This window comes from Triturus cristatus, chromosome 3_2 (genome assembly GCF_964204655.1).
Source record: "Triturus cristatus chromosome 3_2, aTriCri1.1, whole genome shotgun sequence".
Lineage (NCBI taxonomy): Eukaryota > Metazoa > Chordata > Amphibia > Caudata > Salamandridae > Triturus > Triturus cristatus.
This window is the reverse complement of record NC_140584.1, coordinates 725,435,957-725,454,854: the sequence shown is the minus strand read 5'-3', so window position 1 is coordinate 725,454,854 and position 18,898 is coordinate 725,435,957.

Below are 18,898 nucleotides of genomic sequence, written 5' to 3'. Positions count from 1 at the left end.
GACCAATATCTTTATTAACTGCTGACAGTAAGATTTTTTCCAAAATCTTAGCAAACCGACTAAAAGATTTTATGCCTGATTTGGTAGCAAAATTTCAACATGGTTTTATAAAAAAAAGAGATACGACGGACCATATAAGAAGAATTATTACCCTTCTTGACTGGGCGCAGGCTTCGGGATCCCCAGTCAGTGTGGCCCTATTGGACGCAGAAAAGGCGTTCGATAGGGTCGACTGGGGATTCCTCTGGTCCGTGCTGACTTGGAATAGATTCCCTGATGAATTTATAATAGCTTTGAAAGCTTTATATACTGACCCTAAAGCAATTATACGAATAGCTTCTGACACCTCTACTATATTATCAATAACGAGGGGGACTAGGCAAGGGTGTCCTTGTTCTCCTCTGTTATTTGCGTTATATATAGAGCCGTATCTTCAAAAAATTATGCAAAATGACAACATTCCCCCCGTTATGATCCATCAAATAAGCTATAAAATTTTGGCTTATGCTGATGACGTAGCGATTGTGACTTCCGATATTAAACAGACATTCCCTAAGATCATAGAAGCAGCTGCCGAATTTGGGTTATATTCTGGTTACAAACTTAACATTTCAAAAACACAGATAATTCATTCTACCGCTGGCTCACCAACTGGACTAACATTATCTAATACGGCCTTGTATTTAGGTGTGATATTGTCAGCGAAAGTAGAAAATATTGTGGGGCTTAATCTTGACCCTTTGCTTGAGTCTACGAATAGGTCCCTTGAGAGGTTGGATAATTTACATCTTTCTTTGTATGGCCGTTCTAATGTCATTAAGATGCTTTTTTTCCCCAAATTCCTTTATTTTTTCCGGACTATACCTTTATTGTTTCCATCTAGTTTTTTTACTAAATTAGATAGGATAATTTCAAGGTTTCTATGGGGATACAAACGAGCCAGGAGGTCCCTTACTTGGTGCACTCTACCTCTGCTTAGAGGTGGCTGGCGAATTTTCGTTTATATTATTTGGCGGTATCACTTAGATTGATGAGTTTTTTAAATTTTCAAGGGATAGTCCTGGATGACTATTTATATCCATCAATATACACAATGATTCTTGGTAGCCAAGCACAAAGATGCTTAGTACGTTTTACAGAACCAAGCTATTACAAGAAGACAAGATTTAAAGTTATGGAAACAGCCCATCAGATATGGAAAATTAGTAAACGAAGACTTCATTTGGATAGCAATTTTAATTTTTACACGCCTTTATTTGATAATCCTATGTTGCCATCAATCTTTACAGATCATTCTATGCAGCGCTGGCAAAGCCTTGATATTTGTCAGCTAGGGGATTTCTTTCCAAATGGGCAATTCGTAACATTTGCTTATCTTCAACAACAATATAATTTACCTAAGGGAGATTTTTTCAAATATCTTCAAGTACGCAGTTTTCTAAATTCTAAAAATTTATTGAATTCTAACAAGATTAAGAAACATGAAGTATTAGAATGTTGTTGGAAACAAAATAGAATTGGGGTGATTTATCAGGTTATGATTAATGGTTTAGAAGATAATCTTGAATCATATAATACAAAATGGCAAAAAGAAATGGGTATTGAAAATATTAATATATTGGACGCTTTAGTTCTGTCGGATCAGATATTAAGTAATGGATCTCTAAAAAGCCAATGTTTCATGAGTATTTTTGATTTATACTATACCCCTGCCAAGTTATTAAAATGGAAAGGGAATGTAGGAGATAAATGTAATCGTTGTGGCTGTTTAGGCGCAAACTCTACTCATATGTTTTTTTCCTGCCCTAAATTAAGTCTATATATTTTTGAAGTCCAAAAGTTTTTAAATCAAATTATGAACGTTCCTTTTGTACTTTCTGTTGATCTTGTAATACTTGGTGTCCAAGCAAATCCAGCTCGGCTGTATACACGGGCAGAAGAAGGTTTTTTATTTATGTCGATGTCTATTTATAGATACTGTATCACTTCCCATTGGCTTGACGCTGATCCTCCATTATTTTCTCAATGGCAAACCAAACTGTTATATATTTATCAATTAGAGAAAGCTGTCTATTGTCTAAAGGGGACGAAAAAGAAAAACTTTGGCTTAAAAATTTGGGCTCCAATTCATAATTGGATAGAATGTTAATTATACGAATTGTCTAAATTTGTTTAAAGTTGCTATTCTTTATTCAAAAAAAAAAAATGTCGCTCAGCTGTTTAACAATGTTATGCCTTGTGTAAATTATTGGATATATAATGCTCGGTCAACTATTTGTTTGCTGCCGTGAAAATCAATAAAAAAAAAAATTAAAAAAAAGGAAGGATAATGCAAACAGAGCGAAGCATACTATGCCTGATTCACTTAATAATGTAGCTGGTTAAACGTCACCGATTTATCAATGGTAACTGTGTGAGTATGCCACACAAGGGATGCTCTAACAATAAGGATACAGCAAGAAGATGATCAGACAGATGAACAACAGATGAGCAACCTCCGTAGCTCAACCTCAGTTAGTTCCAAGTTCTCCAGGAGAAATACATTATCATTATATAAAAAATGTTGATGCAAAACAATCAATAATGTATCACACAGCCTGAGAAAGCTCCTTAAATCACTCATTACATTACAGCCACCGCGAGGAGGAGCCGAAATCTGACCATAGGCTGCTGGAAGGTTGAGCTGCTCAAGGAGTCAAAGCACACACAGAAAATAGTAATCAGGCAATGATGCCTTCAACAAACACGAGATCCAATGTGACTTTCCACAAACTCAAACAGGTGATGAAACCTTCAAGAAATAAAAACAAGTAAGCGGATCTTCAAAAACACAACTGCTGAATGTTTCTTTCAATAAGCATAAACCGGCAATACCATCCTTTTAGTCTGCACAGACACTTTTGTAATGCTATGCTAGTATGTATAAACGGGAATGAAATGCAAAGGATTTTTTAAACTGATGAGGGGGAAGCAACACGGAGTCCGGTGCAAGAGGCAACAGCAACACTGGTTCGCAGGTTGTAGAAGCAGACAACAGAGTGAGAAAGCACATAGTGAAGCACATGAAGGAGAGCAAACCAGAAAAAGAGAAAGTAATGTGGAGCAGGCGGGAGAATGCAACAAGGAGAGCACACGAGGCAGAGGGCAACATGGAGGGGGACAGTAGAAGAACAACGGGGGCGACAGAGCTACACACAGCGGAGGCCATAGAAGTTCACGAGGCAAATATCTGTCAACACTAGCGCTCAAATGGAATGCTTAACCCATTCTAGTAGACTTTACTGGTGTCCACGTCTGCCGACCTCACTTTTTTCACGATTCAATTTCAACAAGAAAAGCACACCGGAGTGGATGCCTGCTTGTGCCCCGTGGGGACCGTAGACTGCGTGCTTCTACAGCAGCACTGTAGTTGGTCCCTGTTTTTGCCCCCGGGGCACTGTAAAGTGCAAGGTACACCACAGCAATGCCGAAGACATGCGCTGCGCTGGGAATAAAAATGCAGGGATCGGATTGCTTGCGCGTGGCCACTGGTTCCCGGGGCAATACTCCAGGAGACTCAACTTTTTAAACAAGCATTTCCAATGCGTGAGACCTATTGCATTGAAACAGGAGTGAGGGCGGGTGTGAAGACACGAGCGGGAGTGGGGGGGCTTGAGGGGGGCTGAGAAGTCAGGGACTGCAGGAGGGGGGTTAGGAAGGGATGGGAAGAAAGTAGTCTGCAGTAAAGGGGCCAATAGCCATGGAAGGATACAAATGAAAGACATGGCTGTCATGGGGAGGGACTAACAAGCTTAAAACCAATTGGAAGGCAGCATTTATAACCTAAGCCAATGAAGAAGATGGGCCGGAGAATGGGCGGAGCTTCCCAGAAGCTTCCACACTATAGTGTATACTGCATGCCTCGCAAAGCGATGGCAGTGCATTCGCACTGCATCGCTAGGCGAGACCTAAAGAAAGGCTGCTTTCTTGTTTTTCGTGTGCTTTTTCACTAGGTCCATCAAGTGGGAGATTTATAAAAAGGACCAGGAAATATAATATCTCCTCATATCTCAGAGGGCGTGTTAGGAGGGAGAAAGGTAGAATATAGCAATTTTTTTTTTTTATTAAAAACGCGGGTTCCCGGCCTCAATCAGAAGAGTGGGTTCCTGTGTATTCATGATAGGTCGGGCCCACTGGACAGCACTAAAGTGTGGGGAAAGAAAAACACAACTATAACCTTACCTGGGGAGAAAAGCATGCTGAGTGCCTGCAGTAACAGTACACAGATGTAGTGAATCAAGGGGGTGAGCACGCAGGGGTGCTGCCCCCATCCAGGGAGCCCGGCACCAGCTGGGGGTGGACATTATGGTTATAAAGCACCCGCACTTTGACAGCCAGGGAGAAAACAACTGTACCACCCCACCATTTGAAATCAAACGGATGGTGTTGAGGCAAAATACAGCAAAGTGTGATATCATCAACATGGGATGCGAGGTTTTCTTCTGGGCTGCAGGCTTTTGGCTTCAGGCTGACTTCTTCCAACGTAACTTTCAAGGGATGGAGGAAGAGTATGACAAACTAAAAACACCCCATTCTCCTTTCTTTGATTTTTCTTCATTCTGTTTCAGCTGGTCTTCCATGTTTTCATTCTTGTTCTTTATGCGTTGTCTCTTTTTTCTCCACTGTTTATTCTTTAACTGACTGTCCTTTAACGTAACTAAAAGGAGCGCTCCGAAGAACAACGGAACACCGGCTCACACTGCCTGCATCGCATTAAAGGTAAACAAACGAGTACTGGCTGCACATTTTTTGCTTTGACACAAAGTTCCTTGACAAGTGAAGAGGCACTATAAATGCGTGATAATTATTTTTAAATGCGGTGATGCAGGAATGTGCCTTAAAACGCATGATGTGTGGCACTTGGCAGGGCTGTGATTGCATGATGGCACAGATGTCTGTCTAACTGAAAGAGATCAAAAGAAGCAAGAAGGGAACCTTTTCACATCGTGCTCTCCAGGGCGCTGTCTTCTGAAGGAAGAATAGACGTCACAGCCCTCTGGGGTCACTGGATGTAAATCTGCACTCATGTGACGTGGCATGCCTTATTTAATATATGTGAAATAGGCACATGTGATGCAACGCACATGAGCTCTGTCTAGAAAAGTACAATCTGACCAGGATTCTGGACATAGTGATGGCCATTTCTGCATCTGAATGATCCAATTGGGATGCAAGCGGTGGGAGGGAGAGGTGGTCAGTTTGGAGCAAACAGGTCAGAGTGGGGAGAGGTTTCCAACAAAAGCCCTACCTCAAAGGGATATAATACTGCACATAGAAACAAGTATGGCCTCCAAGACTGACAAGCAATGATTCCAAACTGTAAACAAAATAAGAGACAGTACTGAAGACAAACTGCACACAGTACAAGTGATCCCAGAACAGAGACAGCACTGAAGACAATGACTCCAAACTGCACACAGCTTCAGTGACCTCAGAACAAAGACAATACTGAAGACAATGATTCCAGAATCGCACACACATGGGACCTCTAGAGTAGAAACAGTGCAGAAGGCAGTGAGTCCAAACTTTTCACAGCACAAATGAAACTGAGACAGTACTCCAGACAAGTGTTTCTAAACTGTACACAGCACAAGTGACCTATTGTGTGAAATAAGCATGCCTAGAATGTCAGAGCACTAAAGCAGTGTGGGATTTCTCTAAGTCACTAGGCCTTGTATGAAATGAACTTCTATATAGCAATAATCAGCTGGACTCTGATAGAGCCAAGCTACACTGTTGACTCCATTGGGCTCCAGTCTGTTGGTATCAGTGCAAAGTCTCTGACCTCTCACCTGCCTATCTGCACTATTTACAACATGTTGGTCTCCGTAACATGACTCACCTGTTCCTGCGTTCTGCCTCCCTGTTGGTCTCCGTATTACACCTTCCTGTTGGTTTTAGTGCTATGTCTCCCCGCTTCCCAGTCTCTCTCTACTATGTCTCCCTTTTGGTCTCAGTGTTGTTTTTCCCACTCATCTGTGTCCATGTACTCTGTCTCCCTTTTTATCTCATCACTATAACTCCCAAGTTTCAGTATTTTGGCTCTTTGTTCTTGGTACTATGACTCCTCTGTCCAAGTACTGCCTCTCTGTTTTTCTCAGTAGCATGACTGACCAGTTTCAGTATAATGTCTCCCTGTTGTTCTAAGTACTATGAATCTTTTGTTTCAATATATTGTCTCCCTGATAGTGTCCCTACTGTGTCTCTGGAACACGTCTCTCCATCTGTTTCAGTACAAAAGCTTGCCATGTCTGTCCCGTTACTATGCCTCAGTCTGTCTCAATACTATCAACCCTGTCTCTGCAAGTGCCATGCATTCTACGCCTCTATCAGTCCCTTTTGATTTAATGCGACCCTCTGTATCCCCATTCCATCTGCTGGGTCTGGTCTATGCATCTGCCAAACCTGTCTGGGAGTATATGTTCAAACATCACAGCAGGCTCTGGGAAAGGATGCGCCTAGAAGCGTGATAAAACACCCTACAAGTCTACAGTTCTACATTGTGGATACTTTTAGCAAGCAGGGGAAACAGATCGTATACTCCCCAGAACTTTCTGTAAAAGTTCTGACTTGATGTGAAAAGTACAAGAATTCAGCAGAATGGACCATTGCATTTCCGCCCAAGCATGACCATTAGTCTCAGCACAGCCTCCTGCACTCCTTGTTCTCTGTGTATGAGTTGTGTTATTTTATGTTATAAGCACTTTTAATCCATCTGAAGTGCATCTATAACTTGCATTTTATCACATTCCTATTTTCCTCTTGCTTCCACATTTTTATTTTCTCACATTCGTTGTTTTCTAGACACCCTCTCGTCCCCTTATTACCCCTTCACTCCTCTAATTGCTTTCTCTTTGTTCTCTTCTCATCTCGAGTTTTAACTCCAGTTGTCTCTCCTATCGTATTATAGGACGTTGTGTTTCTTGTGCAAGTAAGAATGCGCATAATACTAGGCAGAGCTGTTCTGGACCCGCAGATTTAGGTAGTGCGAGTATCACGGTGAAAGACCTATTTATCAATCTCCCAACATCTCCTTGATTTGTTGCTTTTCAGTAGCAGGCTTGTGGCTCTTGTGTGCTTTTTTGGTAATGTAATGCCTGCCAGTCAGGCCTGACGTTCCTGGTACAAGATGGCTCACCTCTCTAGGCTCTGACGCCTAATGGAAACAGTCGCCATTGTCACCGGCCCAGGGACAGATGCTCCAAGTGGGGAAGGTTTGGAAAAAATCGACAAAGCAGGTTTTGTTTTTGGGTACAATTATTCCTTCCTAAAATGGAATGCCTTGAAGCTATGGACTTTCTTGCAGCGCGTGCAATCTATGTGTTCTCATTTGTACTGCCGGTGTATTCAACTGTACAGCCTTGGACCGTGCCATGTATGTGCCTGTATATTGCATAATTGAGGCCACGTGTCTCTCTCAGACCTCTTTCAAGTACTCGCCGACCTTTTTCGCCAACACATCCCCCACCCACACCCGCTACCTGCCAAGGGTGGCAATCTGAGAAATAGACCCGGGTGCCAGAAGCTCTAGCTACACCACTGCGGAAAACCTGGTTGAAGGGGCAAGGAACACATGAGCGGGATCTGGAGTGTACCAAATTGCTATGGAGGGACCAAATATGACAGGCATTTTAGAGATAAAGGTAGAATCTATGGGGATAACCTGTTATGAGTGATTGAGCTTAGGTTGGTGAGGTATTGATCAGTGATCTGGAGGCTTGGTATAATATCATTCTGTTATGATAGATGTTTATGGTCATCAAAGTGTTGTACGCATTGGGATCACCCAGAATCTTTGATATTGAGGTAAAATGGGAGGCTTTAAATGAAAATTATTACCCAAAATAGAATATCTGGGGTATAAAACAGGATGCATGTTCATTGTACTACAATGAGGTAGTATATGCACTAAGAATGACTTATTAAACGGTGACTAACTTAGCTTTAAATTTCATTTTGTTCTTTTTTAAGCATACTAATGTTAGTTGCATGATTTTGTAGCTTGCTGGCATCTACATGATGAGAGGGCATATCTGCAGCTTTGTGCACCCATGATGATGATGGGAAATATGCATTATAGATAGAAATTTAAACCATTGCTTAGTGGTCATGCAGAAATGAGAGCTAAGAAATCGGGAATGATTTGTGTTGTGCAAAGAATCAGAAATAATTAGAAGCATCAGATTAAATATGGTGGAACAAATATAAGAGTAGCTGATGATGTTGATCACTGCCCCAGATTCATTTAACTGAGCAAACCAGTTCAATGGACCTCAGCAAACAGCATGAGATAATTAAGGTAAAATAAAAGAAAGAAACTTAAATTAATCTTGGAATTAGGTATTAGTATGAGAAAACAGAATCATGGGTGGATTGCATGAGTTGACCATTAACACTGATTAATTTCATTGGGGAAACCAGTCGGTAAAAGGTCTTAGTGTTTGGGTTGACTATAGAAGTCCGTCGGCCAACAGCTCACTCAGTATGGCTACTTAGTCTCGACTTATTTGTTATAATAAGGAAATCAAAACTGGTGTAAGTGGACCAAGGACATTGAAAGCAACATTGATCACAGTGAAGGTTGTGATGATGAACAGTGTCTAAATTCATCTAGGTATTAACTATCTCCACAGTGATGTAGCAAGAAGACAATTTCAATTGGTGAAGTCCAGTGGAGATAACCCTGTATTTCGGAAGCTTTATGGCAGTAAGTTATGAGTGTCCATGAAGGAGAGTTTTAAAGCAACTGCTCTATTCACCAGGGAAGAGGGCAAGAGGTAGCTACAGTAAATTAAAAAAGTTGGGATGTTGTATAGGCGAAACCTCTACAATGAGCTACTGAGAGTGAGTAAGTGGTATTAATGTTTAAAAAAAATTGTTCAGGAACAGGGAAAACAAAGAAATCTCCCAGGTCATGCGTGTTTATCATCAAAATTACAAGAGATGCGTTGTATGTGAATACATTTTGTGCCGGTTTACAAACCAGTTTTACACTTACACCTGTACACTTTCTCCTATGTACAAAATGAAATGTGCAATTTTTATGGAGTTCACAAGTTTCCTGCAAGTGATCTGAAATGCCAGCCAGCCTTTGCTTTCCAGACATCCTACTTGGAATGTCATGTGACTACATCCCAGTGCAGATAGAGCGCAGGGTACAACTGTGTATTGGGGAAAGAGAGGACACTGTACAAATGCATATTTGTTATTTCTTTCTCACAGGGAAAACATGTTTACTCGTGGAAAACCCCTTTTCATCCTCAAAGTTTGGGGAATGTCCACAGTGCGAGACTGGCTACTGGCCAAGTCAGTGTGGGGCGGTTCTGTTGCTAGGGACCTGCCGGCCACGTTCCTAAAACACTTGGCAGCCAGTCCAGACCTGGATGTCCAGCTCCCCACCCACCTTGGCATGATTGTTCCTCTAGCTCTATACTGGAGCATGAGGGAACCTGGGAGGGAGCAAAGAAACATTATTCTCACCTGGGCTGCTTTGTACGTGTGCAATGGCTGCAGGCAGACATGTGTCACAATAGGATAGATTTATAAGGGGCAGTACTTATGTGATAGGGAAGGTATAAGGCTGGGGACCATAGAGTTCAGTATCATTGACCCAAGTATCTCGTGGACAGGAAGGCAAGATTTAGAAAATGTAGTTGAATATGAATTTGAGTTACCTTTAGGCTAACAATGTTGGTAGAATTTATTGTGCATTTTTTAGGCATCTTGAATGAAAAATGTGGTCAGATACCCACAATAAGAAATGTTTAGCACTGTTTAAAGAAGGAGACAGTAGCTGAGGGTGCTGGTTAGTCAGGTGCAGATGTATCCACCACTCTGGGAAATGGGAGACACAGGGGAAGGGAATAGGCACATTTAGGGCTTTGGAGCAGCAGAAGCACAAGTGGCTTGCAGATCTGTGGGCGTGACTAAGAGATTGACACATACAAATGAAAAATGGTCAAAGAAGAAGGAATGAGATTTTGGGGAAGGTTGAGTTGTTTGAGGGAATATTGATATTGGGGACAATTTAAGGCTGGGAAGAAGTCAGGAAAGAAATTGCATTACCTCCAGTCCCTTCCTTGCATTTCTTCTTAACTAATGAAGCTCCCTTGCCTCCAATAGACCTCTCCCTTATTTAAATTAAAAACATCCCCCATCTCCTCCTTGTCCTGTTATTTTTTTTGTCTCCCAGGAGACTTACTTCCTTTTTCTCTAACAGCCGTGCCTGGGGGGATTTGTTGTTATGTCCCCGCTTTGAGTTAGGCTCTATGTGGCAATTTCCTGGCTTGGCAGTGTGGTCTGGTGCAGCAGCAAGGCTGGTGCAGGAGCTCATCCAGTGGATACCGCAACAGAGTCTGGCAGTCCTGTTGTGGCTGGGGTTGACCTTCCGGGTCAGCGCCTCTGTATGACAGGGCATGTAATCTTAAGCATTTTCTTACATGGAAAGGTGGTAGGAATGGGTTTGAGCCCTTTTCATCTACAATTTTGTGAGAATATGTTTACACTGTGATTGATCCATGGTTTGACATTGCTGGCATCTCCCCATTGGTTTAGGTTGATTTTTTTCCCATATGTTAGGAGCCCTTTTGGGTTACGTGGCTTTTATGTGGGATCGTGGAGGGGATGAGAGCTAACAAATGAAAACATGTGCTTTCAATTATGTCCTCATCAGAGGAGGAAGTTCCTCTCGGCCACAAGAGGGCTCATGATGCTGGAACTTCAGAAAGGGGGAATACATCTCTCATGTCCAGAGAAAAGGTGCAGCACATGACTGAGGTGGCGGTAGTAAGAGCCCTTCAGACTCAGCCTTCAAAGCCCATTAAACCAAGCAAGCATAAGACAAAGGTAGCAGACAATGATTCTCGGCCTTGGATTTGGAGGCACCGTCTACTTCCTTAGGAGCGAAGTATGTTTCCTGAGAAGAGATGTGGGACATTCTGACCTATGTGATGGAAAACCTCCATCCCTTCCGACCGCAGAGGCAGAGAATGCTTTATTTCCTCAATATGTTAAGCCCTCTAGGTTTGCTATGCCCTTTCAAGGTCCTGTTAGGGATATGGTAATGAGGGAATGGAAGGATGTGGATAAGATTCAGGTTTCTCAATTTCTACAGAAGTTGTACTTGTTAGAAGGGGAGGACGCTCTTCTTCATTCTGCTTGAATGGATTGTATTCTGGCTACACTGATTGGCAAATGCAAAAAAACAATTGATGGACAGAATGCAGAACAATGTCATACATTCACCCCAGTACAGAGATCTGGGCGTAAATCCATTGTTCTTTTCCTCCCCGTGCCATTCCAGTTTGAACCCAGCCATATGAAAATCAGTCTTGACCTTGTGGGAACAGTCCATCCCGAAATGACAGGCCAGGTCCTCCCTGGACTGGAAAAAAGCATCCTATGACCGTTTTTCAGGTTTTACCCCTCATCAGCCAGGATAGCTTGACTCCAGTGGCATGGAGAGCCTGGGACCCTGTCTGTGCATACACATCCCACTCGGGGTGACAAATGCAAAAAGAACAATTGATGGACAGAATGCAGAAAAATGTCATACTTTCATCCCAGTACAGAGATCTGTGCCATCGTTTGTTGCTTCCCATGCCATTCCAGTTTGAACTCAGCCATATGCAAATCAGCCTTGACCCTGATTGGCAAAACAGCCATTAATCCAGAGCCCACTGATGCCACATATAGGAAAGTGTGCTCCGGTATTAAGAGTGCATTTACGGCTGATAATTTCGCTTTGAATGAAACTATTTTCTCCGACGATTCAGCACAATCCCTGGGGCAGAACTTCAATAAGCTGGATATGGCCATTCAGGAGGGGACAGAGCTCTCTGATCTGTTGGCAGCTATGGAGCATCAATCAAGATTACTTGCAGACATTTCATTAGATAATATACACACACCGGGCATGTCTACTGGGGCTTTGATTGTGGCCAGTCTGAGGCAGTGGGAGGCAGACCCTGAGGAAAAGACCGCCCTGATGAAAATTCCATTTGGGGGTCAGGAGCTCTTAGGGGAGCAGCTACCTGTCATGATCTCCAAAGTGTTTAAAGAGAGAAAACATGCCTTGCCCTTCAAAGGGGTTCCTCTACTGGGAAGGTGTGAAAGAAGGCATATAAATCATTCCGAAAGCATGAGTCAGGTTTCGGAGGAGGAGGTTTCAGCCATGTTTTTCTCCTAGATGCCATGTTCCTTTCCCAAAAGAGGGTCTCTAAGAAGGGTTCTTACAATCACTGTCATGGAGAGACATTGCCAGTAGGTGGCAAGATCCAGCAGTTTATGTGTCAGTTTGGCAGCAGGATGTGTCAGATCAATGGATACTAGGCATTGTGGCCAATGGCTACACACTTGAATTAGAACATGTTCCCTCCGGATACTAGCGTCCTGCTGACTCCAATTTCGTTTGCAGAGGGGAAGAGGTTGGCCCTTCTAGATGGTGTCAGGGACTTGATGGTGAAAGGAACAATCTGCATGCTATCGATGGTAGAGCAAGAGAAAGGGGTCTATTCCATTTTGTTTCTTGTTCAGAAGGTGTCAGGGGCTTTGTGGCCAGTCTTGGATCTCAAGTGGGTCAATTCATTGATAAAAACTATTCATTTCTGAATGTTGACTATTCAGGCGATTATCCCTCTGATAGATCCAGAAGTTGTTTTTGCATCAGTGGATCTCAAGGATGCCTTCCTACATGCCCCTGTCACAGTTCTCTCTCAGTGGTTTCTACGATTTACGATAGGGGGCTATCCTTTCCAGTTTTGTGTGCTTCCCTTTGAGCTCAAGTGTTCACCCCGGGTATGTACAAAGGCTCTGGCACCACTGATGGCTTTTCTTCACAGAGATGGAGTGTTCGTCCATCCCTATCTGAACGATCTCTTGGTACAGTCCATAAGTGAGTCATAGTTAGAGGATCATGTGGCAAGTGTGTTGCAGTTTCTACAAGGGCACGGATTTTTGATAAATTGGCAAAAGTGAACTTTGGATCCGTCACAGATCATAATATTCATTGGGGCACATTTTCTTACTCTCAGAGGGTTAGTGAGGCTGTCAGAGAGGAGGTTGGTCAGTTTGCAGGATCAGGTTTGGAAGTTGGTGGCTCAGGAAGCACCATGGGCAGTGGAGGGGTCGCAGGTGTAGGGTCACCTGGCATCTACTGGGTTCCTGGTTGTAGGAGAGTAGGATCTGCTTCTTATAGTTACCACCACTTTTTGTTGATGTTTCACTGTTTTTTTTACTTTAGTCTGGCTGGGGCCCTGCTAACCAGGACCCCAGCTTAGCTGATTCCTCTCTAAATTGATTACCAGTACTTTTGGTACACTCCAGATTGGATTCTGGGGTACAAAAATAAGTCCCTAGTATATGGTATACTATGTACGCAGGGCATAGGTACCCTAGAGGCCTACCAGGGGCTGCAGCATGTATTATGCCACCCCTGGGAAGCCTTCCAAAATGACACCATAGGACTGCTACTGCAGCCTGGGTAAGGTGGTGCATGCACCCCTTACTGAGATATAGGTTCACTATATCTCTCCATATCACTGCACACATAAACCTATCAGTTACCCCTATGGCAGGCCTTACTAATCCTGAAGGCAGGGTGCTGGGTTTTATGTGAGAGGGTGCCCATGCATGAGCAGAGCCCCTCTGCAGTCTTCGGAACCTTTACTCTGGGGTTGTTTGTGATGCAGCCAAACCATATACTCTTAAGTGCAGTATAACCTCGCGGTAAATGCTAACTTGGGATGGCTGCACGGAAACATGTCGCGTTTGGTGTCAAACACCTTGGAATCTTACCCCCACACCAGTAACTGGTGTGGGAGTATGATCCCACCCTTCTAGAGGGAGAGACATGACAGCACCGGTATACCCGGTACCAGCTAACAGAGCCCTGGCATCAGAATATAGATGCTGCCAGCCACAGACACGAGTCTGCCCTCCTGCTGCTGGATGTAACTCCAGCAGGGGAGGCCTGGACAATAGGTCTCCTGTTACAGGAAGGTGTCACCACCTCCCAGACAGGTTTAGTGTATTAGGGCTGGGTGGGTGCACTCCAAGAGTGCTTTGAAGTTCACCACTGGGGGCACATTTGGTGTCCCTGTGCCTCGTCCAGTTCAAACCGGTTGCAGGGGCTTCCAGCCCCTGCTCTGGCATGAAACTGAACAAAGGAAATGGGTGTAGCCACCTTTCTCTCCTGAACCTCCCATAGGTGGGTCTCTAGAGTTTGTCCAACCCCTTCCTTGGGTATAAGAAAAGAACCCCTGGCTACTGGACTTTAGATTACACCTGGACAAAACTCTGATACTGAATCCTGGAACTTCGACAATCTACACTGAACTAGATGACTGAAGAATCTCCCTTGGAGTAAAGGAGTTACTACCCTGCTTGACAGGCACCAAAGACGCATCTGTCTGGTTTGCCTCTCCGAAGTCCTTGCGGGACTCCGAAAATTCTTACAACACAGGAGGTGGGTTTCTGTGGTCTCTGAGGTTAATCTGTGCACTCAGAAATACTGAGACCTGTATTCCTCGTGGAAGACCGTGCAACCCGAACCCCTGGACACTGCGACCATTTGCAGAAGCATCAGCTTTCTAACGACTCCTACAGCTGAGCTTTGGGTTACTTGTAGCCCTGACCCCAAGCAACATTAGCACTGAAGATTGCCGTCTACACTCCACGAGTGTTCCGTGAACTGGCCCTTAGTGTTTTCTCTCAAGGTCACTTCGCGATCCCTGGTCCACCGACTGGTGGGTCCCTGTGAAGGTAACTGTAACTTTAATTGGGCTTACCTGGTTGCACCAGATGTACCCTGACACTCCATTGCTTGGGAAGTCCTCAGAACCTTGCTGGTCGGCACCAAAGCATCTTTTCTCTTCCTGCGTGGGTTGCTGTTGCCAAGGCTTGTTGGGTCCAATTCGGGCACCGACACCGCAGCACTTGTCATCCTTTGTGGGACAGCTCGAATCCAGCTCCTCATTGTCATCGACGCCTCATGGTCCTCGTGGCTGCAGAGTCAAGCTTCACCTCTTCGCACCTGAAACACCCGACATCGGTGGGCATTCGTCTATCGTCCCCCTGGTCACTGGCAAGTTACCCAGACTCTGTCCCCTCTGCTTCCAGGTTCTTCTGATCTTCGATACAGGCTTGGATCACAACGGACACTTCTCTACTTCCCAGCAGCAGCACTTTGCAGCAGATCGCCATCACCTATGCACACAGCTTTCCTGGGTGAGGTAACTCGAGTACTCCAGTGGTCCCATGGGTGCTGGCCCTAGAACCCCCTAAGTCTAAAGGGGTTTGCTCAAAGTCCTCTCCTAAGTGTCTTTAACTTCTAAAATTCCCACCGTGACTTTCCCATAGAATAGTACGGGGCTCGCGGCTGTGTTCGTCACACTGCACACGTCCCCCGTGGGTCTCCTGTTTCACTACCTTGGGTGGTTCCTTGGGGTCCCAGCGATTCTATGTGCTCTAGGCACTGTGTCTAGTCAAGTTGTGGTTCTTATACCACTTTCTTAATATATGGTTTGGTCCGCCCCTGGAGCCCATTGTATATTGTGCTATTTACTGTCGTTTTAGAACTGTATTATTGTGTGCCTTGCTCTCTAATTTCAGAAAGGGGTTAGTAGAGACTGTTTAGAAATAAATGCATATATTTATATACCTTTATGTGGTTCTCCTTTCATTTAGTAATTCAAGAGGTTATAATCTGGTAAACCAAGCTGCTTTACACTCCTTCAAGACTTAGCCTGAAGGCTGCTCTCCATAGCTACCACTAGGATAGCTTTCAATAAAGGTTGTCTTTAAACCTATCATCAATAAGGGTTGTTTGGACTGGTGCAAGGTGCCTACTATAACTAGTGGACAGCATATGCCAGGCCAACTTCTCACACTAGTAATTAGGGCCAGGTTTCACCTGCACATTCTAGTCAACTGGATTTCCTCCCTTTGGTCACCTGGGGCTCTCAATCTTCAGGTCCGTATCCAGTTGGCACCTCCAGTCCGCAGGGAACTGTTGTGGTGGCTGTAGCAGGAACATCTGGTCAAGGGGTCTCCCTGTCTCCTCCGGTGGTATAGATGATGAATGGCAGTCTCTCTGGGTTGGGGGCCTGGCTGTAATCAGAGCAGGTGTAGTGGTTCTGGTCTCTGCAGGACTCTCTGAGGTCTTTGAATTGTTCTTTCAGCACTGGTTCATTTTCAGGCAATCCTGAAGGGGAAAGCGGTACTAGTCCAAACAGAAAATCTGGTGGCAAAGTCTTACATCAACAGATGGGGTGGGGGTACCGGGTCCAGGGCCCTGAACTTGATTGCACCTGACAGTTTCTTATAAGCATAGGTTTATGTTCTGTCTCTGAATACTCTGTACATTCGGGGGGAGGAGAATGTCTGGGCAGATCTGTTAAGCAGAGAAATCCCACCCTCCATGGATTTCTCCCTCCACCCTTCTCTGTTCGATCTACTTGTGCCGAGGTGTGGTCTTTCAGTTAAGCAGAAGGCCTGTCCGCTTCGTCAGAGAATGTGAAAGTGCAGAGAATTTGTACGAGAGATCGATGTCCTCTGTCTGGCTTGGGCAGTCGACGGTTGCTTTGTCATAGCCTCTGGGTCTGATATATGCCTTTCTGCCCTTTCAGTTGGTCAGGGCATTTCTGATGAGTGTCAAGGAGGAGTGGGCGTAGGTAATTTTGGTGGTGCCACAGTGACCTCAAGCGAATTGCTTGATTCTACTGGAGTTGTTGAGGAGCGGTTAGGAATGGGATCTTCTAGTGGTTTTGTCTCCACTCTTCTTTCCGGCCCTTCCTCTGGGTTCATTGAGGAAGTTGCATTTGATGGCATGTAGGTTGAACAGAGAGGCTTAGCTGGTATAGGAGTTCCTGGGCAGCTGGCAGTGACCATGCAGGCTTTGATGAGATTGTCTACTGTGCATTCTTATGGTATTTTGGTGTTTGAAGAAGCAGGTGGATCCTAAGGTAGCCAGTCTGTTTCTGTTTATGCAGTTTTTACAGGATGGTGCTAACATGGGTCAGTCAGTCGCCATTTTTGAGGGTTTTCTGGGTGGCATTTCAAGCATTTCGTGTATCTTGGCAGAATCTAAGGGATAACGGGGACTGATACCCAGGTTTTTTCAGGGACTGTTGAACTTGTTTCCCTAGTTGGAATCTGCAGTTGGTATTGTATGCCTTGAATAAGCCGGCATTTGAACCATTGAAGGTGTTGATTTGAAACTTTTAGCATTTAAGAATTGCCTTCTGGTGGCCATTACATCTGCCAGGCACTTGTGTGAGATGGGGGCCTAATACAGTAAATTTCCTTTCTGCAAGGTGTTTCAGGTCAGGATTGTCCTTTTTCCGGTTCCATCATTGGTATATAAAGTCAATTCTGCTTTTCATGTGAGTTCGGATGTTATAGTGCTGGTATTTTGTCCAGAGCCAGCCTCAGATGAGGAATGCAAATTGTATTGTTTGGATGTGAGTCGGTCTTTACTGTGGTACTTGGTCGTGGTGCCGTTGTTCCGTAAAGGGGACACATTATTTGTAAATGTTGTCCCTGCTAGAAAAGAGGAAAAGCCATATATTGCTATCTAGAGTAGGTGGATATGTTTTCTGGTGTAGTGGCATGTGAGGTGAAGGGTGAGATTTTCCCCACCGTGTTCAGGGGTGGTTAATGGCACCATTTTAACAGTATTGCAAGAGACATCGGTGGTTGGAGAGCTGCAGGGCGGCAAATTGGTCCACCTCCCTGTTTGTTCGAAACTATCGGATTTCTGAACTGGAACATTTGGATAATGTGTCGGGTCACAGAGTTTTGTCCTCTACGAGAGAAAAGAGGTAATTCTGTATATGTCTTGGAGACTCTATTAAAGTTGGGTGTTTATGACTTACTTGTCTGTTGTTGTTTTACTTGCTCTGTCTAATTAGTTAAGAAGGAAGGTAAGGGAAGGACGGGAGATAATGCGTCCATTACTTACTGGTAATGACAATGCCACTAGTCCTGCTCCCTCACCTTCCTTCAAGGTCCCTCCCAGTATGGAACATCTGAGTGTCTGGTTTGGGCTTGTTTACGTATTGGTGAGGAGGGGGTGTTTTCATTCAAAGAAAGGAGGTGTCTATCGGTGGTAAGGGAGCCTCATTTGTTAAGAATGAAGGTGACAGAGTAATGACATTATCAATAAGTAATTGATGCATTAGTGAGTTTAATCGGTTTATGTATCATTTCAATTATTGCAATATACTAGCCTGCCCTAATAAAGTGACCTTTTATGCTATGAAGAATTGGGTGTGTGGTTTCTGTGTCTCACACACAATTTGCAAACATTACCATGGTGACCAAGGTCAGAGATGTTCACAAGTTTGAAAGGCAAATCATGCCTTTATTCTTCCATCCCTTGCTTATGAGTTATTGCTGTGTAACTGTATGCAGCTTCGGCGCAAAATTATGCAGTGATAAAACCGTTTACGCCTGCCAGATATTCTTCGGTAGTTACCTGAAGGTGTAAATTGAGACCATTTTGATCATAAACATAGGTTTATGTTGTGAATCACTGTGTGAATTAATCCCCTAAATGGTGTTTTAGTTGTTTATATTCCAGAGCTGAGCGATCACCTGTGCTAGACTGGAAAATACGACATACATTTGCGGAAAAGTGGCTGTTATAAGAAGGGCATTTTCTGTTGTTTTGTAAGTCAGATTGCGCGTTAAGAATGAAATAGATAAGTCAAGCATTTTTTTGTCCTCATTTGTGCAGTCAGAAGGCAAAAGGAGCTCAATATAGAGAGACAATGAGGAAGCCTCCCACATCTTACCAGAAAAGGAGAAGACAAACAGGGGCCATTTGACTTGTTGGGAAGAGCTTGCAAGCCTCATAATC